The sequence below is a fragment of the Macaca thibetana genome, chromosome 10, assembly GCF_024542745.1.
Source record: "Macaca thibetana thibetana isolate TM-01 chromosome 10, ASM2454274v1, whole genome shotgun sequence".
NCBI lineage: Eukaryota > Metazoa > Chordata > Mammalia > Primates > Cercopithecidae > Macaca > Macaca thibetana.
Window position 1 is genome coordinate 1974815 of NC_065587.1, and position 27431 is coordinate 2002245.

Below are 27431 nucleotides of genomic sequence, written 5' to 3' on the forward strand. Positions count from 1 at the left end.
CTCTCTGGGAAGGGGTCCAGCTGGCCAGGCTTAAGCCACCTCTATCTTCTTGTTGTCCAGAGGGGCCGTGTGCTATCAGGGGAGGAGAGGCCAGCACAGTGGGGTGACTGGGATATGGTCCCAGTGGGAAGCTGTCCACGTTCCTCGATAGTGGGCTGTGTCATATGTCTGTGCTGGCTAGTTAACAGTTGGACAGGGTCATTCTTAACAGCTTGTTCCCTTTCTTTCAGAGCGGATCCAGGTCCTGGGTTATGTGGGCCCCATGACCATCCCCATAGGCCCAGCTTAAGCTGGAAGACAAACTCCTCCATGTTCACACAGCAGTGGTGGGAACATGAGGGCTTGATGAGACCCAAACCCATGAGCCTCACCTCCCTTTGGCATTTGTGTTAGTCCCTTTTCATACAACTATAAAGAACTGCCCAGACTGAATAATTTATAAAGGAAAGAGGTTTAATTGACTCAGAGCTCTGGGGAGGCCTCATGAAACTTACAGTCATGGTGGAAGGTGAAGGGGAAGCAAGGCACCTTCTTCACAAGGCAGTAGGAAGGAGAAGTGCTAAGTGAAGGGGGAAGAGCCCCTTATAAAACCATCAGATCTCATGAGGACTCACTCACTGTCAGGAGAACAGCATGGGGAAACCACCCCCACCATTCAGTTCCCTCTACCTGGTCTCTCCCTTGACACATGGAGATTACGGAGATTATAATTCAAGATGAGATTTGGTTGAGACACGAAACCCAACTGTGTCAGCGCTAGAGGAGTTCTGGCTGCACAAGTCTCTGGTTAAAGTCATGGAAACTCCTTGGGCTTCAGAGGTACATGGCTGGGAAGACGACCTCTGCTTTCAGTGAACTCATCTGACAACGCGGCTGGCCAGCAGGATCTAGAGCTGCTGGGAGAGGAAGGGCTATTTTTAAATATAAGGGATGTGTTTAAGGACCACAGACCCACACTCCAGGAACTCCAGGGCTCCTCAACTTCCTTCTTAGCGATGCTCGAATTCCAGACAGGCTGTTCCGAGTCCCAGAACCCCCCGAGTGGCCTGTATCCCTCCCGCTGTATCCTGGGGGCTCTGGTTCTCAGCTTCTGGGCTGTGCTAGGGGAGGCTCTGCAGATGGAGCTGGGGGATCATTCCAGGGAGGACAGGGGACCCTCTGGCCTTCCACAGTGAGGGTTTGTCTTACTCCTCAAAGTTCCCTCAAAGGATGGGTCAAGTCACCTGCCTGGCAGACAAGAGGGATTCTGTCCCAGGCAGGTGACAGCACGTGGCTTTTCCATTGTTCTCTCCCCATGCTGTTCCTGTAGGCAGGAGGTGGTTTAGGGATGGGCCCAGTGGGCTGTGAACAGTTGGGGGGTGCTGTCAGCACCCTCCGAGGGGAGGGGTCTTTAGTCGTCTCAGTCAGGAGGGTCTGATGAAGCTTTGAGGCTAAACCACCCTCTGATCACTGGCGCAGACCCCGGGCCTGCTCCCGCCCGGCATTCCAGGCAAGTAACAACAGTGAGGTGCATGGATTTCTGTTGAAAGGAACATTAAGATTTATTGACTCGAGAGGTTTCTATCGATTCCCACAGAAGCAAGGTCAGCGTGTGCCTGCGGAAGGAACGTCGGCCCCTTTCCTGAGGTGAGGAGTCAATATTTGCTCTGTCCTGGCTGTCAATCAGCAGCCAGGCCACCACTGTCCATCCTCAAGGTTAATCCAGTCTGCAACTGCAGGGGGACCCAAGGACAGAGGGAGAAGACCACAGCCATGGCCGGGAGTTGTGAGTCTCCAGGATGCCCAGGAGGACGCCCGGGACAGACCACAGATCTGACTCTGGGAGGGGCCCTCTGCTCCTGCGGACACCCATGCACCAAGATTAAACATGCCATAGCTCCAGGCTCTGCCAGGCTTTCGTCCCTAACTCAAGGGGTGCCTCTGGTGCACGCCTCACACCTCCCCTGGTTCCTTGCTTCCCTTGGCCAGTAACAGATGAGGCCCGAGCCTGTCTCCGCAGAGCAGTGAAGGAGCTCAGCGCCCCGTCAGACTCTGCAGCGTGTCTGTTCCATTTCCCACCTCCTGAAGCCACATCTCACACAAAGCTGGGAGGCACTTGGGGCGAGCACTGTGATGAAAACCTCAGGGCCCTTCTGGCTCCTGTGTCTCAGTAAGATGCAGGGAGCTGATACGTCTACGTCGGAGTGGACAGGTGCTGAGGACCAAAGATCTGAGATGAAAACGGTGTCCACCTGGGCTCCAGAACCCATTTTCCAGCACGTCTATGGGGCCGGGGGTCCACAGATACCTCGGTGAGTTCAGAATGACACTGTCTGTGGTCATTTCTGGAGCAGTGATGCTCTCAACTAAGATTTCCGGACCTGAAACCCTCCCCTAGGCTGGTCCATACTTCACAGTGGCCACACATGAGGGCTACACAGAGTCCCATCAACTAAACCCTCCCCTGGGCTGGTCCATACTTCATGGTGGCCACGCGAGATGGCTGCACAGAGTCCCATCAACTCACCTGCTGGGCTTCTTGTTGCCATTTTCCTCCTGCAGCAGAGCCTGCACCTTTCCACAGAGAGATCTGTGTCTCTTTCTTCATGGAACAGGTCCATGATAGCTCTGCCGGGGCCACCAGCCGCTGACCTCCCGTAAGTCCTCCTGCTTAGAGCTTGTTCATCTTCACAAAACTAGAATCCGTTAGAGCACCCATGTGTCATTCTACCATTGAGCGTGGTCCCTTCTTGGTGGGCCCAAGGCGTAGCTGAGCCAGGCTTCCTCTTTAGCCATCTGCTGCGAGGCTGTGGGGGGCGCTGGCTGGGCCTCAGCCACCTCCTCCTGTCTGCAAGGTGGGAACCCTGGGAGAGAAGGGATGTGCGAAGATCTCCTAAGCCCAGGGAGCTGCCAGCCCTCTGTCTGCAGCTGGGGATTCCCGGCGGTGCTATCTTGGGAGGCTTGGAGGGTTACTAGAGAGAAAGCAGGAAAAGCAACCAAGCTGTCACCTGGTGCACAGAGCCCAGAAACACCCTCTCTCCTCCTTTTCCCATCTAAAGAGGAGAAAGAACAGGATGGATGCAGAGACCCCAAGGGGGCTCTGGGACCCTCCTGGCCCTTCCCTCCCAGGTGGGCCTCCCCTCCCAGGTGGGCCTCTCATGTGCCCCTCTGCCCATGGTGGGGCTCTGGAAGCAGATGAGGAACCCCTGTGGGGACAGCTCCTGTGTGGCTCTCCCTGGACAGGGGAGGTTCTACGGTGCCTGTGATGGCCCCTGCCCCCTGGCTCCTCGGGTGCCCCCGGTGAGTCTCTGCAGCTCCTCCTCACCTCCCTCCTTTGCACATAGTTGGGGTCTCTGAGGCTGCTTTCCCTGCCCACGACTCCCTAAGTGGCTTTGAGCTTCCCTGTGGTTTTAAGCACCACTCACTCCCCTGACTCCCAGAGGTGCCTGTGGAGCCCACACCCTACCCAGAGCCCAGGCAGCTGGCAGGACTGTCTGCTCGGAAGGTGCTGTCGCTGTGGCTACGGCTCCTCTCATCTCCCACCTCCGATTTTCCGTTCTTCCATCTTCCCTGTCCCAGTAATGACACTGCCACCCACAGCTGCTCCTACTACTGACCAGGAGACAGTGTCCCTCCCCAGGTTCACCCCAGGGCCACTGTTTCCTCCTCTCTATCCTCTCTCTCCCTCCCCATTCTCTTCCTTTCTCCCTTTCTCTCTCTTATCTTCTTCTCTCCCCTTTCTCCCTTTCTGTCCCCACCTCTTTTCCTCTGGCTCTCTCCCTCTCTCTCCCTCTCTCCCTCTATCCATTTCCCTTTGCCCTTTCTCCCTCTCTAACTGCTTTCTCCATCCCTATCTCCTTCTATCCCTGTCTCTCTCTTTACCCTTTCTCTTTCTCTCCACCCTTTCTTCTTCTCTCCCCACTTTCTCCCTCTCTCTCCGTCTCCCTTTCTCTCCGCCCCCACCCCACTGAGCACTCTCCACTCTCCTATCCCCACTCCTCTCGCACACGCCCATCTGCCCTCCCAGCTCCCTCTCTCTGCACACTTCTCAGGACCTTTAGATGCAAGCATCATCAAAACCACTCTGAGGTCATGGACACATTCTCACTGAAAGCAACTCCATGTCACCTCATTGCACTGTTGCTCTGGGCACAAAATCCAGACTCGTCAACCTGTCTCGTGGGGACAGCTGCTCAGCCCAGTACTGGACAGCCTGGAGGCTCAGGTTTCACAGCCAGCACTTCCTAGGGACTAAGGGAGGCCAGCAGCTCTGCCATGGGCGTGCATTTCTGGAAGGGAGCGGAGCCCGCCGGTCACTCAGCTCTGCCACCAATGGAATCAGTGCATACGCCACAGCCTGCTAATGTCAGCCTGAACACACAATTCCCTGGAAAAAAAAAAATAGATACAGAAATGCCTCCACAGGCCCGCTTCTGCGAGGGACCTGCCGCCTCCCAGAGATGGCGGTGAGCAGCGGCATCCACGGGCAGGTCAGTATATGGAGGCCTTCCACGCTGCCGCCAGTCCCTGTGAGTTCATGAGAGGCTCATGGACCGGATTAGCTGGTCAGCTCCCAGGGGTCAGCCCTGGTGCGTTTGTCTGTTTATTTTAAGTCTATCTTGTTTGTGTTTTTTTGTTTTTTGTTTTTTGTTTTTTTTAGATGGAGTCTTGCTGTTTTGCCCAGGCTGAGTGCAATGGCAGGATCTCAACTCACTGCAACCTCCGTCTCCCGGGTTCCAGCAATTCTCCTGCCTCAGCCTCCCGAGTAGCTGAGATTACAGGCACCCACCACCATGCCCGGCTAATTTTTGTATTTTTAGTAGAGACGGGGTTTCACTGTGTTGGCCAGGCCGGTCTCGAACTCCTGATCTCAGGTGATCGGCCCGTCTCAGCCTCCCAAAGTGCTGGGATTAACAGGCATGAGCCACCATGCCTGGGCAAGTCTATCTTTTAGAACAGTTTTAGGTTCAGAACAGCAAAATTGAGCAAAGGTACAGAGATATTCCAGCGCCCCCTGGCCCCACAAATGCATAGGCTCCCCCATTATCGACTCATCCCATGAGAAGGTGTATTTGGTGGAACTGATGAGCAAACATCTACGCATCATTATGGCCCAACGCCCCTGGTTCACAGTAGGGCTCACTCTATGCCTGAGTGTCACAGCAGGGCTTGCTGTCACAGTGATGTGGGCTCTGACAAGGTGCGTGGACTGAATCCAGCACTGCAGCCTCATCTGGGGCCCCCAGACCTTCCGTGCGACCCCTCTTCATCCCTCCCTCCCCACCAGCCCTTAGCAACTATTGATTTCTGTACTAACCCCGTAGTTATGCCTTTTCCAGCATGTCATGCACAGCAGATCCTCAAACAACATCTTTTTGTCCAATGCTGTCTTGTTATAATGTTGATGAGAAAAAGAACATTGATTCCCTGTCATCTCCTCTGTGTGTGTGGAACTCGCATGTTCTCCTCTTGTCTGCGAGGGTTTTTTCCAGGTGCTCCGGCTTTCTCCCACCTCCCACAGATGTGCACGCTCAGTGAGTTGGTGCATCTACATGGGTCTGGTGTGAGTGAGTGAGGGTGTGTGGGGGTCACCTGGTGAGAAGGTCGAGCTGTTCAGGGCTGGTTCCTTCCTGTGCTCTCACCTGGAATAAGCATGCTGGAAAATGAATGAATGAATGAATACAAATTATTGTAAAATAAAAATTTGTAAAGTCTACGATAATTATACAAACGCGTGGCAGTAAAGGACGTGGAGGGAAAACAGTCGGCGAGCCGCCGTGTCTCTGCTGGTTTGTGAGCTGTGTGGGGACAGGAAGTGCCTCTTACAATCTTCCCTTTGCAAACATTTGTTCTTTGGTTTAACCCACCAGCACACGACCACCGCCACTCACCAACTCACCAACAATTAGATAGTCATCCTGCTTGTTTTCATTAATCTTTCTTAAATGTATGTATAGCTTAAATTTATTTCAATGTTTAATACTAGAAGTATTCTGGGTCTTCATTTAGAAGTTTGATGAAGTGTTTGTGACCAGAAATACACCACTGGAACTTAACTCTTGTTAAAAATCAAGTTGTAAAATTGGTTTTGTTCTGCTTTGTTTGGGTTAAAGTCACAGTTTCCAAGAACCTATCACCTGATAGGTTTATGAGCTGCATGGTGGCTCACAAACCATCACAGATAAAGCAGCTCGCTAAGCGCTTCCTATCACAATCTTTGCTGTCATGCATTTGTAGGATTGTCATAGACTTTACAAATTTCTATTTTACTATAAGGGAGGACTTACCTTATGTTACGTGGTTTTGTTGTTGTTGTTGTTTGTTTGTTTTTGTATCTGATAGCTGAGATGGCTACTCAGGGACTAGTGGGTGAGTAGTGTGCAGACTGGAAACCCTGGACAGAGGAGTAAGTCATATCCTGGGCAGGACAGAATGGGATGGTACAAAATCCCATTGCACTATGCAGAATGGCACACCATTTCAATTTATGAGTTTTTATTTCTGAAATGTTCCATTTAATATTTTTGGACCATGGTTGGCCTCAGAGAGCTGAAACCATCAATACCTGAAACTGTGGAAGCAAAACGGGGGGCTGCTGCTCATGTCGTCTACAAGAACCCACCTTAAAAATAAAGGCACACAGGCCGGGCGTGGTGGCTCACACCTGTAATCCCAGAACTTTGGGAGGCCAAGGCAAGTGGATCACTTGCAGTCAGGAGTTCAAGACCAGCTTGGCCAACATGGCAAAAGTCAGTCTCTACTAAAAGTAAAAAAAAAAAAAAAAAAAAAAAGTTAGCCAGATGTGGTGGTATGTGCCTGTAGTCCCAGTTACTAGGGAGGTGGAGGCTCTTGAACCTGGGAGGTGGAGGTCACAGTGAGCCAAGATCATGCCATTGACTCCAGCCTGGGTGACAATGTGAGACTCCATCTCAAAAAATTTAAAAAAATAAAAATAAAGGCACACATAGGTGACAAGTAGAGAGGTGAAGATGTATCACGCTAGCACTAATCAAAAGAAATCAGGCACAGGTGACATTATCTCAGACAGACTGCAGAGGACCATCATCTGAAACATGATCAAGGAGGGCAAGGACCATGACTTAGTGATAAAGCGTCAATGACTCAGGAAGACATAACAAATCAATGACCCAGGAAGACATAACAAGTCAATGACTGAGGAAGACATAACAAGCCAGTAACCAAGGAAGACATAACAAACTATAGCATGGATGCACCCAGCAACAGAGCATCCAATTCTGTCAGGCAAAAACTGTAGAACTCCAGGGAGAGAGAGACGGATCCACTGTTACATTTGGGGGCTTCAATATCCCCCTATCAGAAATAAGCAGATCCAGCAGGAAGGGAATCAGTAAAGCCAGGTCGAACTCAACACCCTTTGTCAATAGGCTATAACTGACATCTGTAGAATACTCCATCCAATAATAATAGAAGTCACATTCTTCTCAGACTCACATGAAAAGTCAAACAAGATAGACCATATTCTGGGCCACAAAACACATCTTAACAAATTTAAAAGAATAGTAATTATACAATGCCTGCTCTCAGATCACATTGGAATTAAGCTAAGAATCAATAACAAACAAAGGCTGGAAATCCTTAAATATCTAGAAATTAAACAACACACTTCTAAATAACACATAGGTCAAAGAAGAAATCTCAAAAGAAATGTAAAAATATTTCCATTAAACAAAAATGAAAACACAACTTAACAAAATTTATGGGATGCAGGAAAAGCAGTGCTTAGAGGTAAATTTATAGCATTGAATGCCCATGCTAGAAAAGAAAGATCTAGAATCTACCATCTAACTTTCCCCCTTAGGAAAAAGAAGAGCAACTTAAATTCCGAGTAAGCAGAAGAGAATAAATAATAAAAATTGGAGCAGAAATCAATGAAATTGAAAAAAGAAATCAATAGAGACAATTGATAAAACCAAAAGCTGGCTCTTTGAAAACATTGACGAAACTGATAAACTTCTAACCTGGCTAGTTATGAAAAAAGAGAGAGGACAGAAATTACTAACATCAGAAATGCAAGATGGAACGTCACTACAAACCCCACGGACATTAAAAGGACAATAAAGAAATACTACGAGCAGCTCTATGCCCACAAATTTGATAACCTAATTGAAATAAACCAATTCCTTGAAAAACACAATTCTGCCAAAACCTGCACAAGAAAAAATAGACAATCTGAATAGGCCTATATCTAGCAAAGAAATTAAATCATTAATTAGTTATCTTCAAGGGTTCACTGGTGAATTCCACCAAACATTTAAGAAAGAAATGATATCGATTCTCTACAATCTCTTTCAGAGGATGAGAGCAGAGGGGATACTTCCTAAATCATTCCATGAGGCCAGCTCTACCCTAAACTATACAGAGAGTCCTACATGACCAGCAGCCCAGTGAGGAGCCACATGGGTGGGGCTGCCCTTTGCTTCGGCTGCATCTGGTGGGCAGGGCCTCTGGGGGCTGAATTCCCTGAGGACCCAGGGAGCTGGATGTGAGGCCAGTGTGGGCAGGACTTGGAATCAAGGGTAGACATCTGGCTCTTCTTCCCTCAGCCAGTCTCTGCTACTTACCAGCTTTGGGCCAGTCTGAAAGTAATGTCACCTCTCTGAACTGCTGATGGCCCTAGAATCAGATGCCGCCATGCTTCCTGTACAGCCTGCAGAACCGAGAGCCAATTAAACCTCTTTTCCTTATAAATTACTCACTCTCAGGTATTTCCTTTTTTTTTTTTTTTTTTTTTTTTTTTTTTTGAGATAGAGTTTCACTCTTGTTGCCCAGGCTGGAGTACAGTGGCATGATCTCAGCTCACCACAACCTCTGCCTCCCGAGTTCAAGCAATTCTCCTGCCTCAGCCTCCTGAATAACTGGGTCTACAGATGCCCGCCACCATGCCTGGCTCATTTTTTTTTATATTTTTAGTAGAGATGGGGCTTCACCATGTTAGCCAGGATGCTCTCGGTCTCCTGACCTCGTGATCTGCCTGTCTCAGCCTCCCAAAGTGCTGGGATTACAGGTGTGAGCCACTGAGCCTGGCTGGCCCTGGCATCTCAAACACTCCATACAAGTCTCCAATGCCAGTCAAACTGGTGCCAGAGAGAGTCCAGCAGCAGCATCCAGACCACATGCCCCCTGTGGCCTGGACCCGTGACCATGGGCCACCACCTTCCTCCCACCCTTCAGGCCAACCTAATGCCTGGCTTCTGCACCAGCTCCCCACAGCCCAGACCTGGAGGTGCTGCAGGTGCGGTATAATGAGCCCAGCTGAGTGTAGCAATGTAGTGACATGCCCTGCAAAGCTGGCTTCCTTCACCCTCCTGAAGGTCACCTCCCTGGACATGGGATCATCAGGGCCCTGAACGTCTACTCGGAAGCCGCACCTACCCGTGCTCACTGCCTGCTGGTTCAGCGTGCTTTTGCTGCCTCATTTCAACAGCCAGGTTTATTTTAAAAATTATTTTAATATTCATGTCAAGGTTGCAATTCAATAGAGAACATCTAATGGAAAAAAATGAGATAATGTAAATTAAGAAAACAAAATTGAAATCACCAGCACCAGAGATTACAGTCATACACATTTTGGCATAGACGTTTCTATCAGGCCTGATCCACACAGACCCCGAGGCCCGCCTGCCTTGGAACAATGTGCCTGTCTTATGGACAGGAGGTGGGTGGTGGCCTCACGAGTGGGCAAGTGTCCCTGACTAGGGAGTGCCGGCCTTGGGGAGTGGCTGTGGCCTGTTGAGGGCTGAGCTAAGGCAGAGGCACCAGCCTGGGGGGCCGAGGTCCCAGCCTCTGGGCTGCTTTAACCAGGGGTTGATGTGATGCTCCATCCTCAGAGACAGAGCTCTTGGATTGAGCACCAGGGACAGAAACAGGCATGGCCCCTCCTCATCACCCCCAGAGACCCCTGGGCAGAGGTGTGCCCCCGACTTTACACACACTGAGATGGTGACCTGCGTCCTTCAGGCCCTCGCTCCAGGGAAACTAGAAGGCTCCCAGCTGACCCCTCCACTCCTCCTCTGCGACCAGCAGGCTGAATAAAATAAAATAATAAAATATAAAATAATAAAGCAAAATAAAATGTGAAAGGCGTTGACGTCCCAAAATGCTTGTGGACAGAAGGAGGACTGAGGGAGGGAGAGGGGAAGGAGGAAAGGAAGAGAGAAGCTGGAGGGAGGGAGATTCCTTGGCGCTGGGCGCTGGGGAAGGAAATGACTCCTGCCTCAGCAGCCCCCCTTAGCCCTTGGCGAGTTGGAGGCCCCGAGCATGAAGAGCGAGCGGGACTTTCCAACAACAAGGGCGGGTCAGGGAACCCAGGCCGCAGGACAGTAGGGCCAGGGGCATGGAAGCCCAGGGTGGGAGCTCCTCCTCCTAGCACATGGAAGCCCTGGAGGTCTCCAAACTGGGCAATGGGACAGGGAGACTGGGCGGGGAAGGCTACCCCATGTCCCTAAGGAGAAGAGGCTGGAAGCAGTGGACTGAGAACAGTGAGGCCAGGTTTCCATGGGGCCCAGGCTCCCCGGTGCTAACGTCCACCCCGATGAAGTCTCCACCAGCGGGGCTGCCCTGCCCTCACCCTGCTCACCAGAGGGGAACCCTGGAACCTCTCGGGGTTCTCCCAGCAGGAGGGAGGGCGACTGCTCCCCACCTCGCCCCCGGGGAAGAGCTGTCGCCATGGAAACCTCCCTGTTGTCTGAATGAATTTCAGAACAGGGAATATTTTAGTCAATCAAGAAATTCAATTAGCTGAATGACATTTATTAATGCACCGCTATGCAGCACTAATTCCTGCTTTTGGGGAGATAATTGGTGTGTTTGTGAGGAAGTGCAATTCAATATTTATCAGCTGCTGGTTTTCAGCAAATGAATAATCTGTTAAAAATATTCTCCTCAGGAATGTCATTTTTACTCAAACCCGCTGACAAGTGTGTCCTGTCTGTGACATGCCCGGCTCACCTGGAGGTGGGGTGCGTCGAGGTGCTGTGGGGTGCGTCAAGGTGCTGTGGGGTGTGTCGGGTGCTGTGGGGTGCGTGGAGGTGCTGTGGGGTGCGTGGAGGTGCTGTGGGGTGCGTGGAGGTGCTGTGGGGTGCGTCGGGTGCTGTGGGGTGCGTGGAGGTGCTGTGGGGTGCATGGAGGTGCTGTGGGGTGCGTGGAGGTGCTGTGGGGTGCGTCGGGTGCTGTGGGGTGCGTGGAGGTGCTGTGGGGTGCAGGCCTATGGGCTGGGCCTCTGCCCTCAGTAGAGGCTGTGCGTCCTCAATGTGAGGCCCCAGGTGGCTCCGTGGCACACATTCCTGTCCCTGCACGAAGGTGCCCCCCTGCCCTGCACAAAGATGACCCCTGCCAGCTGCTGCCCCGAGGGCTCAGGCCTGGGGACGCAGGAGCCTGCAAGAGCCCAGTGCCTGCGCTGCCAGCATCCCAGGACAGGGCTGCATCAGGGATGTTCTGTGGCTCCTTCTGACTCCCTGCTTCCCTTTTCTCACTCCCACCTCCTTCTCCCAGCTCAGAGGTGTGTCAGTCTCAGCCCCTCCCCAAAGCAAAACCCTCACAGTTAGCCAGGGACCCAGGCAGGGGTCTGGCAAGGCCCCCCTCCCACCTCTCAGACTCTGTCTCCAGAGGCAGAAAGTGCACATGGGCTTGGCATTGACTTTGAGAACTTGCCGTCACCCCAGGGTGCTCTAGTCTGGTGGATGCTGACTTTGACCACACTGGGAACTACTCTATACTTGGGTCTCAGCTCGTGGTGACAGTCTGTGCCAGTCCTGAGCTTTCCAGGGCAGCACCGCCTGAGGTACATGGACCCCACCGCCGTCCACACAGCGCACACCCACACGTGTATCCGAATCTGCGAGCAGCATATGTGCTGTGGGCACAGGTGCCACAACCTTAGCTGACGGATTATGAAACTGAGGACCTGCAGATCCGAGCCCGTTGTCCGACATCCATGCTCTCATTTCCTAATCCACTTCCAAAAGCCATTTTTCCCTCCTAAGGGGCAAGACTTTCAGCCAGACACTAGGAGGATTTGAAGAGAAAGGAGCTACAGTCTTTGCCTTTTAAAGGAATCCAATCTTGAAGCCTGAATGAGGCACAGGCAGAGGAACGCAGGCTACAAGACAAAATGCGATAATGCACAACAACCAGTTAGAAGACACAATGGAAGGCAAAGCCCCGTTTACGACAGCAACAAAAGAGATAAAATACCTATGAATAAATTTAACAAGAAATGGGCGAGACCTGCGTGAGAACAACTTCACAACATTCATGAAAAAAACAAAAATGGAAATTCACATGGTCAGGAAAACTTGGTATGACAATGACGTCTATTCTTCTAAGTTAATTTGCAAATTGAATGCAATTGCAATCAAAATACTAATGTGTTGCTTTCCCTGGGATTAGTCAAGGGACTTTAACTTCATACGGAAAAATAAAAGCAAAAATACTCAAGAAAAATGAGCAGAAGGAAGGAGTGGCTAGCTCTAGCAGGTATTAGTAATCGGTGAGTAATCAGCTGTGTTCCTGGAGTAACGTGATGGCACACAGGACGGAGGCACAAGTAGGAAGTCCAGAAACAGCTGAGTCAGGTAAGTCCTTGCTGGGAGTGTGACCAGGACACGGCGGGATAGGATGGCCAAGACGGGGCACAGCCCTGGGGACAGCCCCATCTCATAACCTGTGTGTGGGTACATGTGTGCATGTGAGGACACATGTGTGCATGTGTGTGAGGACACTTGTGTGTGCATGTATGTGAGGGCACATGTGAGTGTACGTGAGAGAACACGTGTGTGCGTGTGTGAGGAGACGTGTGTGCGTGTGTGAGGACACATATGTGTGCATGTGTGTGAGGACACGTGTGAGTGTGCGTGTGAGGCCACGTGCATGTGCATGTGTGTGATGACACGTGTGTGCATGTGTGTGGATACTTGGGGGCGTGTGTGAGGGCACGTGTGTGCATGTGTGAGAGGACGTGTGTGCATGTGTGTGAGGACAGGTGTGCATGTGCGATATGACGTGTGCACGCATGTGCGTGTTGAAGACACACGTGTGCATGTGTGTCCACACGTGTGGGGACATGTGCGTGCCGGTGTGTGCCTGTGTGCACATGTATGTACATATGTGCATGCACACGTGTGTCCCAGGCTGCCCCAAAGTTCAGACAAGCTTCCCCCGAGGAGCTGCCATTTTCCTCCAGAAACAGGATTTCCTCCCCAAAACCCAGGAGTTACCGACCCCCAACCCAGCAGGAGACTCCGACAACACACCGCCTTCCCCCGCCCTCCCCACCTGCTGCCCGACATCACAGCAGAGGCACCTCCTACCCCCACACTCTGCAGAGGATGGTCCTGACTGCAGTGGTCCTAGGGCAGCCCAGTGAGTTCAGTCATGGAGACCTGAAGAAGAAACACGAGGTGACCTCAACGTGGTCCCACTGTCATCTTTTATGGCAGCCCCGTCACCCCCAGTTTCACTCCAGCAATGAAGCTGGCAGGTGCCTGGGCATCTAGAACGGGGCTCTGAGTCACTGAAACAGTGATAGGGCAAGTTGCTCAGGGCAGATTGCTCAGGGGTGCTTGGCGCTGGTGGTGTTATCCTGTGTTGATGGGGGACCCCAGGGCAGCACCCCACGATCTGGGACCGGGCTAGGGCTCCGGTTTGAGACTGGGCAGGCAGGGGGAGCTGGGCCTGGATGACAAACGTGGAGGGCACAGCCACAGGTCTGGGTGAGTGCTCAGTGCCCGCAGGTAGGACGGGTGTGCAGGCGCCTGCCCAGGTCACAGAGGGGAGCACGTTACCTGCCCTGCAGCCTCTGCTCTCCCATCTGAGGTTTGGTACCCACTCCCAGGAATGCGCACCTGCGCGTGGCTCCACAGACCTGATGGCTGTGGCGACGGCCGCGAATGCCACGTGGCAGAAAGCAGAATCAGGCGTCAGCGTCAGACCGTCACGGGCACCCAGTACGTGGCTGACGATGAATGGGGTCGGGCTTGAGAAGCAGGTCCCCCCATGCTGGCAGGCAGCAGAGGCTGCAGGGAGCGATCAGGACAACAGGCAGTCTGGAGGAGCCTGCAAAGCCTGGAGTCTCCTTTGGGATGCCTGGGCGTGGCACCTGCAGCCTTCTCCAACCTCGAGAACATGCTGTGCTGGGCAGGGGACGGGCTGGCAAGAGGCCGACTGTCTCCTAAGGGCTTTGATCAATGCGGGTGGGAGAACTAAGGGAGAGCCCGCCCAGCAAGTCCTGGAGGGAGCCGGAAGGACGGCGGTGCTGGCCTGGCGCTGAATGGGGGCCTGACCATGTGCAAGTCAACTAACAGTCAGGCAAACCTCCATCTAGTGTGCAGGGTCCCACACAGCTCCCAGAGGCGACACCGGGGGGTCTCAGCGTCCAGAGGCGACACTGGGGGGTCTCAGCGTCCAGCAGGAGACAGATCACAGGTGCTGCAGGCAAACCTAACATAAACCACGTTAATGTGCAGTGTTTAGCAGCTGGCAGCACATGCACTTGGTTGCTATCTGTATTTCTGAAATATTTCCATCACTCCGAAAGGAAACCCCAGCACCAAACCCCATGCACAGTCAGCCGCTGATCCGTGCCTGTCTGTGGATCGATCTGTTCTGGATCTTTCGTATAAATGGGGCCACACAGTTTGCTACCTTTGGTACTGGCCTCTTCCCCTCCGCACCCTGTCTTGAGGTCCATCCACATCACAGCTGTGTCAGGCTTCGTTCCTCTTTGTGGCTGCCTAATACTCCACCACATGGCTCTCCTGCAAATGCGCCATCTCTCTCCATTCTGATTTTTAATGTTTAATTTTTTCTTTGAGAGGTGGTATCGCTCTGTCGCCCAGGCTGGAGTGCAGTGGTGTGATCTTGGCTCACTCCAACATCCACCTCCCAGGTTCAAGCGATTGTCCTGCCTCAGTCTCCTGAGTAGTTGGGACTATAGGCACCCGCCACCACGTCCGGCTAATTTATATATATATTTACGTATATATATATACACACACACACACACACACCTTTTTTTTTTTTTTTTTTTTTTTTGAGACAGAGTCTCTTGCTCTGTCACCCAGGGTGGAGTGCAGTGGCGCGATCTTGGCTCACTGCAAGCTCCGCCTCCCAGGCTCACGTCATTCTTCTGCCTCAGCCTCCTGAGTAGCTGGGAATACAGGTGCCAGCCACCACACCTGGCTAATTTTTTGTATTTTTTAGTACAGACAGGGTTTCACCGTGTTAACCAGGATGGTCTTGAACTCCTGACCTCGTGATCCACCTGCCTCAGCCTCCCAGAGTGCTGGGATTACAGGCATGAGCCACTGCACCCAGTCTCTCTCCCCATTCTAAATGTGACTTTCCTGTCACCATCACGTTGATGAAATTATCCTTTTTAATCGACAATCTTGTATCCATTATTGCAAAAATGACCCTCAATGACTACAGTGGATTTATGTTATAGATAGCCCCTTAATATATGTAAAGGATGGTCAAATGTTAGAAATGTTGTTCGCTTGCAAGTTTTTACTATTTCAAACAAGGCAGAGATGGACATATTTATAGCTAATTCTTTGCATATATCTTTATATATTTTTTAGGACAAAATCCTAGAAATGAAATTTCTAGGTCACATCTTACCCATTTAAAGGCTTTTTATAGAGCTTGAGAAATTGCCCTCCTTAAAGGTAGAGGAAGCAGTTGATGCCTCCTCCCCGGAGCTGCGTGTGAGTAAGTTTCCTCTCCAGGCCGTGCTTACCCTGGTGCAGATGTGGCCTTTGGGGAGGACGGACTCAGCTTTGCAGATGTTCTGATAGCAACTGGCAATGGCAGCAGGCTCAGGGATACAGAAACACGAGCTAGGAGGGAAGAGAGAGGAGAGACAGGAGAGAGAGAGGAAGGGAGAGAGGGGAGAGAGGGGAGAGAGGAGGAGAGAGGAAGGGAGAGAGGGGAGAGAGGGGAGAGAGGGGAGAGAGGAAGGGAGAGAAGGGAGAGAGGAGAGAAAGGAGAGAAAGGAGAGAGAGGAGAGAGGGAGGGGGGAGGGGGAGGGGGGAGAGAGAGAGGGAGGGAGAGAGGGAGGGAGGGAGGGGGAGGGAGAGAGGGAGGGAGGGAGGGGGAGGGGGGAGTGGGGGGAGAGAGAAAGAGAGACTGTCTAGACAGAGACACTGACTGTATCTGTTGCCTCTGTGACCACCTCCCTTTCCCCCAGATTTAACCGCAGACCTTTTGCTCGAATTAGGTGGTTTCCACGAGAGATCCACATCCCCAGTCTGCCTCCCTTCCTGGGCCACTGTGTCCACACCAGATGATACCCTGGCTGCCACGTCTGGATGCATTTTTGCTCTGAGATGAGTTAATTCACAGCAACTGCCAATCAGGCTCCTGTGGGTCTGACCCTAGGCGGGCTCCTCGGCAGGGCCGAGCTCTAACCAGGATCCACTAACCTTGTCCTGGCAATTCCCCCTTGAAACCCTGCCAGTGTCCTAACTGCGGGACTCTCTGTTCTCACCGCCCCTGCTTGCCGGCTGGACGATTCCTTCCTTAGCTTAGTTCTTTCTGTAGCATCTGGTTACACGCAGCCGCTTTGACCAACAATCCTCTGTGGTCCTCAGACCCTCAGTCTGGCTGAGGCTGCCTGGAGATCTTGAGTTTGTGGAGACACATCAGCCCCACACAGACCACAACTTGCAGCCCGTTTTAAGCCCAAATTCCTAGCATGGGCAGCAGGACGGGCTGGCCTGAGTGAGCCATCCCATCAACACCACGTGGCCGAGGACAGGATCGAGCTGCACCCACGGCTCTCCGGGGCGCCATCCCTGGGATGAGGCATCTGCAGGGAAGAGGACTCGCTGGGAAAAACGTTTCAGAAATGGAAGTCTCAGGAGCCCCAGCTCCACACCCCCAGACTGGGGGCTGAGTACACGGGCGCTGGGTGGAACTTTTGGCAAGAGCCACCAGGTGTCCTCAGGACTTCGAGAGAGAGATGGGGTCCTTGCTAATGCGGCCCAGTGAGCAGCTTGGATCCAGGATAGGCATCCATTCTGCATCCCTGAAGACCCCACCCAGCACTCTGCAGAGCCCCCACCCGCCCCAGCTGCAGTCGCTGGGATTAGACGCCCACCTGGAGAGGAAAGCGCTGGGGAGGAGATGGGGGTGGGCGTGGAAGGGGAGCTGTGAGCTGCAGACCCAGGGATGCCCTCCACCTGGGCGGGGTCCAGAGCACCTGAGAGCTAGGCTCCCAGCCTGACCACCTGGGGCCTTGTTCCTGACTCACGGCCCAAGGCCCCTTCCGTGCCCAGTTTTTCTCCTAATATTTGTTTTTTATGCTGCTATCCACTAAATTGAAGCTTCCCCAAAGTCATTGGTCTCCACTTAAAATTGCCCTAAATGAGCTCCATCTCACAGCCGTGTCAGCACTGCCTGCCCTGGGATGGGCTGATTACGCACTGCTCACAGCTGAGGCACAAGCAGCCTCCCGGGAGATGCTTCCAGAATGAGCCTCGTGGGAGACAGCAGGACCACTAAGGCAGGCACTGAGTGGGGAGGAAGAGGAGGAGGGGGAAGAAAAGGAGGAGGGGAAGGAGGAGAAGAGGGAGGAAGAGGAGAGGGCGAAGGAGAAGGAAGAGGAGGAGAAGAGGGAAGAGGAGGAGGAGAGGGTGGGGGAGAAGAAAGAAGAGGGGAAAGAGGAGGAGAGGGAGAGGAGGAGAGGGAGAGGAGGAGAGGGAGAGGAGGAGAGGGAGAGGAGGAGGAGGAGGAGAAAAAGAAAGAGGGGTGAGGAGGAAGAGGAGAGGGAGGAGAAGGAAAGAGTGGAGAAAGGAGAAGGGAAAACAATGCACATTTGAAACAAACAAAACCCAGGGTGCCGTTTCTCCTCTGCCACCTGTGGGATCTGATCCCCACACCCACCTCAGGGTTCAGCATTGCTGAGGTGGGAGTCGGTCCTGCAGGGCAGCACCAGCCACGTGGAGCTGTAACTCAGCCTAGCAGACAGTGTGGCCGTGGGGCCTGCCGAACTCCTGGAGTAGACAGCAGGCCCCAGACAAGGCCTCTGGGGAGCTATGCAGAAGAGGCTCTGGCAAGAAAGGTCCTGCTGCCTGAGTGGCAGGTCCCCAGGCCTCCGGGAAGGCACTGACCCTCCCAGGGGGTGAGGGGGTTAGAAGGCAAAGAGCGGCCAAGGCGGGAAGGGGGAGTGTGCAGAGGGCCCGCGTGGGGACTTTGGTAAAATGCTGATTCCTGGGCCTTGCATGTGGTGAGAAGGGTGCAGGGGCCCGCATTTTAGCCTGGCCCTGTGTGTTTCCTAGGTCACCATCACACAGCACCACAAACTGGGTGTCTGAAACCTCAGCAATTCATCTCCGACATGGAGGCCGGATTCCGAAACCATGGTGTCCACGAGCCTGTTCACCCCAAGGGTGCTAGGGGACGGTCCTTCCTGCCTCTCTCGGCTCTCGGTGGCCTCCAGCGTCCTTGGCTTGTGGAACCACCTCTCTCCCTGCTCCCATCGTTACTTGGCCCTCTCCTGTGTGACTGGGCCCCACTGTGCTCCGATGAGGACACATGGTCTTAGATTCAAGGCTCACAGGGCTCATCCAGGCTGATCTCATCCCGACCTCCTGACTTACATCTGCAAAGACCCTTTGTCCAAACCAGTTCACACTTCTAGGTTTCCAGTTAGGTCGTGGGAAGATCTTTTCTGGGGGCCACTTGGCTCCACCTCAAGGGCCATGCTCTGAGAATTGCTGTAAGGGGGTGGGGACAGGGGGCGCGTCTGTCCCAGGGGAGGTGAGTTGGAGCCTTGATGCCACATGGCGTAAAGGGTTAAACACATGGGGTGTGTGGGGGGCAGCAGGTGAGCTCAGGGACCAGGAGAGGAGGGGGGCCCAGGGCGCAGACGGGCTGTCCCAGGAAAACGCGAGGACAAGGGCAGTCAGTGGAGAGGGGCCTGCGAGAGCCTAGGAGGAGTTGTGGCCAAGCGGAGGGGGCAGGGAGAGGCAAGGCCACTGAACCAGGGGACGTGGTGTGAACAGGCAGAGGGGTCAGAGGGGTGGGGAGGACCTTCAGCTCATGGGTTTCCCCAGTAACTGCGGAGGGCCTCCCGCTGGACCCGACATCACGTTCCTGTCACCGACCTCCCTGGGTCGTTCACATGTGCCAGGGGGTAACGCAGGTCCCTTCCCCCAGGACCATGCAGGAACAGGCTCTGGGAGCTCTAACGTGTGGCCGGGTGGGGGCCTCGCTGAGTGCTTCCTTCCAGTGCCACTCCAGGTTCACGGGGAGACTGGGCATGGCCCCGACCCTTCACTTGTTCACTCCAAAAACCATTTCAGTCTGCTTCACCGCAAAAAGGAAATGAAGAGAGAAAAAATAAAATAATAAAACCCAGAATCCCGGGAGGTGGTAGAGAGGAGCAGGTTCAAGCCCTGGCCTTCTAGAAGCTCATGCTGGCCCCACTCAAAGCTTCCCTGGGATTTGGAAGCACGGCCAGCTTTGGGAGCTGGTGGCCTCAGCAAGGAGCACCACAGCTTCCCCGTCCCCTGAACCTGATGGGAGGCCCCCTCCCCTCCGCCAAGGCTTTTGCCCCCTGTCACCGCTTGCTGCTGCCCTCGCCTGAGCACCCAGCCAGAAAATGGGCAGGGGCAGAGCAATTCAGCTCCCTCCACACGTTTCAAATAAACCCAATGAGAAGTGCTTTAAATGAATGTGCACAGTCCTGATAATTGGCCAGTACGTTTTGTCCTTCAATATCCACACGAAGATTGGGGGACAGGGTTGATAAAGAAAAACTTTCTCTTTGAAAGTATTCGAGGGTGGGGCACAATATCTTTGTTTGTGGAGTGGAATTAGTATCTCATTGATAGCATTTGCTATTGCGTATCTGTCTCTCTCAATCTAGCCACAGGAGGTGACCTCCAAATACAGTTAATTTAATCTGCAGAAATAACCCTGCAATTGTCTTTCCCGAAACTGATATTAGATGAAATCTCTGTTGCGCTGAGCCTGCCTGTCGTTAGCTGTTCCCCATGAAAGGCCTAATGTGCAGCGTTTAAAACTCTCCCCGATGCTGTCAACTTTCATAAACGCGCTCTTTTATTAAGGAATTAGCAGCAAAGCGGGTTGTGGGGCGTGGTGGTGTTTGCGCAGATTATCGGGACCCTACCGTGGACAGACAGGACGTCCGTAGACCGAGGCTGTGAGTGGCGGGCCACAGGGATGCCAGAGCCACCCACCCATGGGATAAGGAGGATGTGAGGACCCCAAGAGAGCTGAGAGGAAAGAGGCCGGCTGCCTAAAACCCATGGAGCACACATTGCTGAGCCGGGCTCTGATCTGATCCAACTCGGGATCAACCTGCCACTCACAGCCGTGATTACAGACGTCCTGTCTGCCCACGGTAGGACCCTGATAATCGGCCCAAACACCCCACAACCCCCTTTGATGCTCATTCCTTAATAAAAAAAAAAGATAAACAGAAAGAAAAAGTATTAGTGAGAATGTGGAGAAATTAAAAGTCTTGTGCATTGCTGGTGAGAGTGTGAAAGACTGTGTGGAAAACAGCATGGCACGTTCCTCAACAAAATGAACATGCAATTACCCTATGATCTGGGGATTCCAGTTTTGTGTATATCCTGCAGAGGATTAAAAGCAGGGCCTTGAAGAGATACTTACACAACCATGTTCAGAGCACATTATTCACAATGACTAAAACATGGAAACCACCCAACTGTCCCTGGGCAGATGAACGGATAAGCAAAATATAGTCTGTACATAGGACGGAATATCATTCAGCCCTCAAGAGGAAGGAAATTCTGACACATGCTGAACATGGATGTCATGCTAAACACAGATTGAACAGAGACATTATGCTAAAGAATATAAGCTGGGCACAGAAGGACAAATATTGCATGACTCCACTTACATGAGGTCTGTGGAGGAGTCAAATTCATAGAAACAGAAAGTGGAATGGTGAATGGCGGGTGTTAGAGCCCTGGGGGTTGGGGATTTAATGGGAACAGAGTTTCTGTTTGGGAAACTGAAGAATTCCTAATGATTCATTGCACAACAGTGTGAATATACCAAACACTACCAAACTAGACACTTTTACATAATGGCTAACATGGTAAATCTTAGGCTGTATTTTACTCCAATTAAATTTATAAAATTTTAAATAAAATTGAAAAAGCAAAATCAAAAAAATCCCACACAAAGTAACTGTAATGTATGTTTTTGCAGAGGTCATTTGTTTTTGAGGCACTTGGTATTAGAATACAGTGACTTCGCTGTGCAGATGCCCAGGTCACAGAGAAAGCCACAGGGAGGGGTGTGGCTGACAGCCCCAGTGATCAGTTGTGTGATGAGGAAGCCTCCAAGGTGACATCAGCCTCACCCCATGAGTCACAACCTGTGCAACAACCGCACAGCTGAGCCCTGTCACCCACGGAAAATCACAAAATGACTGTCGGTGTCTGAAACCACAAAGTGCTCAGGTGTTTTGTCACATGACAGTCCATGGCCATATCATGCCAAAAAAACACATTAGGGATCAAAAATATGATTTTATTATTGAATCATTATTATATCCTTTTAGATGACTATGATTTAAAAATTAAAATTGATTTATGATTAAATTACTACATATAAATTGTTGCTAACATTTCAGATTTTAATAATTTTTGTGACACTGAGTTTTGTTGAATACAAACCCACCTGAATTTGCAAAAGTAGTTGTTACCCAGTCATTGGCTATTCTCTTTCTTCCTGCAAATCAACACTATTTTGCATTTTTTTTGTTTGTTTGAAGACCACTGTTTCTGACAGAGGTCAAAAAACTTCAGCCCATGGGCCAAATCCAATTTTTTTTTTTTTTTTTAGATGGAGCATTGCTCTGTCACCAAGGCAGGAATACAGTGGTGCAATCTCAGCTCACTGCAACCTCCACCTCCCGGGTTCAAGCTACTCTCCTGTCTCAGTCTCCTGAGTAGCTGGGACTATAGGCACCTGCCACCACGCCCAGCTAGTTTTATACTTTTCATAGAGAGTAGAGAAAGGGTTTCAACATGTTGGCCAGGCTGATCTTGAACTCCTGACCTCAAGTGATCCACCTGCCTCAGACTCCCAAAGTGCTGGGATTACAGGCATGAGCCACTGCGCCCAGCCTACAGCATTATTTTTTTATGGTCTCTGGGCAAAAAATGAATTTTACATCTTTGTTGTTCAGATTTTTCTTTTTTAAAAGGGTGTATCAACAACAGGAAGTAATTGGTGACAAAGACTGTATGTGGCCTGCAAAGCCTAAAGGTGTTTACTACCTGTTTTTTATAAGAAAAGTTTGTTAATCTCTGCTTTAGAAAATCACTTACCAGAAAATTTTAATAAATGAGCTGCTTTTGTCTGAAGATATTTGTATTTTTCCTTATATTTTGATTACTAGCTACTAGCTATAAAAACATGAGTTGACCAATTTCTTTCTTCAGCCCTTTGGAGCTGTGGTTCTGTTGTCTATTCTTCTGCTAAGGATTCTGTCATCAAAATACTTGGCCTTCCTTTGCAGACAACATGTCTTTTTTCTCTGGCTACTTTTAAAGTTCTTTTGTTTGACTTTGGTGTCCTTCAGATTGATTTTCTATGATGTATCTCAGTATGGAGCTCTTATGCTCTGGTATTTATAACACTTTCTGAATATGAGGATTCACATCTTCCACCAATTTAAGAACATTTCCAGCGCTTACCTCATGGCCATTGCCTGTGCCTAATCTTCTCGCATCTCTTGTTCTGGAACTAAAATTGAACTATGGTGCACTGTTGAATTTGTTCATGTTTTCTCCTGCTTCTACCAGGAAATTTACTCAGCTCTAGCTTCCATTTTTGACAATTCTCTCTTTAGAAATAAATAGGGCCAGGCAAGGTGACTTGAGCCTGTAATCTCAGCACTTTGGGAGGCTGAGGCAGGAGAATCACTTGAGCCCAGGAGCTTGAGACAAGCCTGGACAACATAGCAAGACATCCTCTCTACAAATAAATACAAAAACTTAGACAGGGGTAGTGGTGTGCACCTGTAGTGTCAGCTAATTGGGAAGCTGAGGTGGGAGGATTGTTTGAGCCAGAGGCAGAGGCTGTAGTGAGCCACGGTTGGGCCACCACACTCCAGCCTGGGTGACAGTAAGATTCTGTTCCAAAAAGAAAAAAAATAGTATGATTATTTTTCCACTTCTTAAGGTGTCATGTCTTTATTTTTCAGACATTCTTGTAGGATTTTTTTTAATGTTTTACTGATATGTGGTTATGTTTCTAAATCCTCTTTTATTTTACTAAATATTGAAAACATTTTATATTCAGCCTTTCGCACTTCATGTGTCCAGCATCTTGGTGGTCAGCTTCTGCTGTCTGTTCTTCCTCCGGGTGCTCAGGAAGGCATGTGTCCTTGTGAGTTTTGTGATTTGAGACTGTGGGCTCATGTTGAGTGGGGACTGGGCTGTAAGAATCCGCAGGCCCTGGGATGAGGCTGTGTCCTGCTGGGGGCTCTTTTCAGTGGGATGGCCCAGAGCATTAAGAATCTGATGCACTTTAACCTAATTCCTTGTCATTTTGATTTCACAAAATCTGCAGGTAGTGTGCATTTAAAACCCAGAGGATGATAGTACATGCCCGTGGCCATCATTTCCCTCTGTCCTTGGGTGATGTTTTTCCCTTCGAGCCTCTCACTCAGGCAATGCCCCTTTGAGGGGCACCTGGAGGTGTCCTGGGAGAGACGGATCTCAGCTCCATGCAGCTTAAGGCAAGGTGGGTGTGGGGTTTGTCTTCTCCTCCATCGGGATGGCCCCCAGGAGGTGGCTTAACTTGACCACCTTGCTCAGCCCGGAGTGTTGTCTGACGCTGCACTGCCCTCAGGCCTCCCTTCCCAGGACCTCAACCCTCCTCCCATCAGCCCATCACCCATCTTGGCTTCTTTCCTCTTCCCTCGGGACCTGCCTGCAGACCTCAGAGTTGGGAACAGGCCCCTGGGCAAGCGGAGGTGACAGCTCCCTCTGTCCTTTGAAGCCTCTCCTGGCCCTTGCACTGGCTTTGGCCATGGCCTCGACACTCACACACTCCCAGGGGTGGGGGCCCCTGACAAGACACCTTCTTATTTATTTATGCAGGAGTCTGCACAAAGGGGTACCTACCCCAACGATGCCACACCTTAGCCCCCTACCCCAACCATGCCACACCTTAGCCCCCTACCCCAACCATGCCACGCATTAACCCCCTACCCCAGCCGTGCCACACCTTAGCCCCCTACCCCAACCATGCCACACCTTAGCCCCCTACCCCAACCATGCCACACCTTAGCCCCCTACCCCAACCATGCCACACCTTAGCCCCCTACCCCAGCCATGCCACACCTTAGCCCCCTACCCCAACGATGCCACGCATTAACCCCCTACCCCAACCATGCCACACCTTAGCCCCCTACCCCAACGATGCCACACATTAGCCCCCTACCCCAACCATGCCACGCATTAACCCCCTACCCCAACGATGCCACACATTAATCCCCTACCCCAGCCATGCCACACCTTAGCCCCTTACCCCAACCATGCCACACCTTAGCCCCCTACCCCAACGATGCCACACCTTAGCCCCCTACCCCAACCATGCCACGCATTAACCCCCTACCTCAGCCATGCCACACCTCAGCCCCCTACCCCAACGATGCCACACCTTAGCCCCCTACCCCAACGATGCCACACATTAGCCCCCTACCCCAACCATGCCACGCATTATCCCCCTACCCCAACGATGCCACACATTAAGCCCCCTACCCCACCATGCCACACCTTAGCCCCCTACCCCAACCATGCCACACCTTAGCCCCCTACCCCAACGATGCCACACCTTAGCCCCCTACCCCAACCATGCCACGCATTAACCCCCCCCTATGCCACCCAGCCCCCTACCCCAACGATGCCACACCTTAGCCCCCTACCCCCCATGCCACGCATTAACCCCCTACCCCAGCCATGCCACACCTTAGCCCCCTACCCCAACCATGTCACGCATTAACCCCCTACCCCAGCCATGCCACACCTTAGCCCCCTACCCCAACCATGCCACGCATTAACCCCCTACCCCAGCCATGCCACACCTTAGCCCCCTACCCCCATGCCACACCTTAGCCCCCTACCCCCCAACCATGCCACGCATTAACCCCCTACCCCAACGATGCCACACATTAATCCCCTACCCCAGCCATGCCACACCTTAGCCCCCTACCCCAACCATGCCACACCTTAGCCCCCTACCCCAACGATGCCACACCTTAGCCCCCTACCCCAACCATGCCACGCATTAACCCCCTACCTCAGCCATGCCACACCTCAGCCCCCTACCCCAACGATGCCACACCTTAGCCCCCTACCCCAACGATGCCACACCTTAGCCCCCTACCCCAACCATGCCACACCTTAGCCCCCTACCCCAACCATGCCACGCATTAACCCCCTACCCCAGCCATGCCATGCGTTAACCCCTTACCTCAGCCATGCCACACCTTAGCCCCCTACCCCAACCATGCCACACCTTAGCACCCACCCCAACGATGCCACGCATTAACCCCCTACCCCAACTATGCCATGCATTAACCCCCACCTCAGCCATGCCACACCTTAGCCCCCTACCCCAACGATGTCACGCATTAACCCCCTACCTCAGCCATGCCACACCTTAGCCCCCTACCCCAACGATGTCACGCATTAACCCCCTACCTCAGCCATGCCACACCTTAGCCCCCTACCCCAACCATGCCATGCATTAACCCCTACCCCAACCATGCCACACCTTAGCCCCCTACCCCAACGATGCCACGCATTAACCCCCTACCCCAACCATGCCATGCATTAACCCCCTACCTCAACCATGCCACACACTAACCCCCTACCTACCCCACCATGCTACGCACTAATCCCCTACCCCATGGTGTCTGCCATACACTAACCCTTTCCTCCTGTTTCATTGAAGTCTTTGAAAACCAGGCCCCTTGGTGCCTGAGGTTGGCAGGCAGCTCTCAAGCCATCCCAGCTCCCATGGAAGCCCAGCACCTCTGCTTCCAGGTTCCTCTTCGTTTTTGGTTCGTAGGGATTTCTTTTACTTCATTTGGAGGTTAGCTGCCCATTTTTAAAATACTTAATGTCTTTATCTTTTCTATGTTTTTTGATGGATAGTCTATCTAATCCCATTGCTATAAATGGAAGCTCCCCAGGACCCCTCGGAGTCCACGCTTCCTCCCAGCAGAGGCTCCATTACCAGGATAGTCCCCAGAGAGGAGGGTGTGGGCACGAGGGTGTGGGCACGGGGTAGCGAATCACCCACCTGGAGTTCTCTCGTCCGGAGGAGACACACCTGCCGAGCACCTGCTGGATGCCATGATGACAGCAAAGAACTGAGAAGCCAAGAGCGTGAATAAACAAAACATGTTCTGCGTCCAGCAGCAATGAGTCTTTCCACGATGCCGATCATTGCTTCCCAGTTCAAACATTTGCCCCGTGGTCTTCAACAGCTTGTTTCTGGTCCGTCTACCGGACGAGACGCTAGAGTTCACATCCCCAGTGTGTGAGACTGTATTTCATCCATGTCTGTATTTTTAGCACCCAACTCAGTACCCAGCATAAAGCCAGGGTTTCATAATTTGATGAATGAGTCACTGAGATTGGCAAGTGCAGTGGTGACTTTTAAAGCAAAAATGAAGGACTGAGTGACCTTCATCCCTGACATCCCAACTCTGACCTCCCTCATGCCTCCAGCGTGAGTCCTGATAACAGTGTGGCATGAGGCCCCATCACCCCACATGGGTACCATCACAGACACCACAGGAGCCCAGAGTGGGCCACATCCCCACACCTGCCTCCCCACCGGGCGCCTGGGGCTGGGCCACTCTTCAGTTCCACCAAAGTAACCTGGTGCTTTCATACACCCCCACAGTGCACCCCTACAGAGCCCAGCTGAAGACAAGCAGGGTGCATTTCAGAAGGACGGCGCCATGCTCTGAGGGGCGAGGGGCGAGGGGCCTGGGGATGAGGCGCGTGTATAAGGAAACCTGCCTGGAGTCTGGTATGGATCCCAGAGGACTGGCTGGGACATGGGCATCCTGACCCTTCCGGAATACAAGATCGGGTACATCCAGAGGCTCAGGGGGCCCATGATCGGAGCTGCAATCACCCACAGAGAAGCGCGTTAGGTTTCCAGGTGGGTTCCAGTGGGGACCACTTCCCTCCAGGGCCTTTCATTCAAAATGATGACATCATCCCCTGGCAATGCCCCCTGACCCCAGGATTCTGTCCTCAACTCCTGAAGCTCTCATTCCTTCCCCTCTGTGTGCCCAGTGGGGTGTCAGGCACCTTATCCAGGCCACCTGTGTCCTGGGGATCCTCACTCCATGGAGGCTGGGATGCGATGGGGCT

General features: G+C 52.1%; 2 long non-coding RNA genes across 4 annotated transcripts; both read right to left on the bottom strand.

Annotated features, from left to right (window-relative positions):
- Positions 1 to 444: 444 nt before the first annotated feature.
- LOC126929859 (uncharacterized) lies at positions 445 to 4373 on the bottom strand. Of its 3 annotated transcripts, none has more exons than XR_007717303.1 (3): positions 4108 to 4373; positions 2507 to 2951; positions 445 to 1303 (listed from the first exon to the last, which is right to left on the bottom strand). It is a non-coding gene; the product is annotated as an uncharacterized LOC126929859 (long non-coding RNA). The 3 variants fall into 3 exon arrangements; XR_007717301.1 differs by having other exon boundaries at positions 450 to 893; XR_007717302.1 differs by having other exon boundaries at positions 450 to 896.
- A 9451-nt stretch (positions 4374 to 13824) lies between these two features.
- On the bottom strand, positions 13825 to 15899 carry LOC126929860 (uncharacterized). Its single transcript, XR_007717304.1, has 3 exons — positions 15758 to 15899; positions 14332 to 14457; positions 13825 to 14033 (listed from the first exon to the last, which is right to left on the bottom strand). It is a non-coding gene; the product is annotated as an uncharacterized LOC126929860 (long non-coding RNA).
- Between the last annotated feature and the right edge of the window lie 11532 nt (positions 15900 to 27431).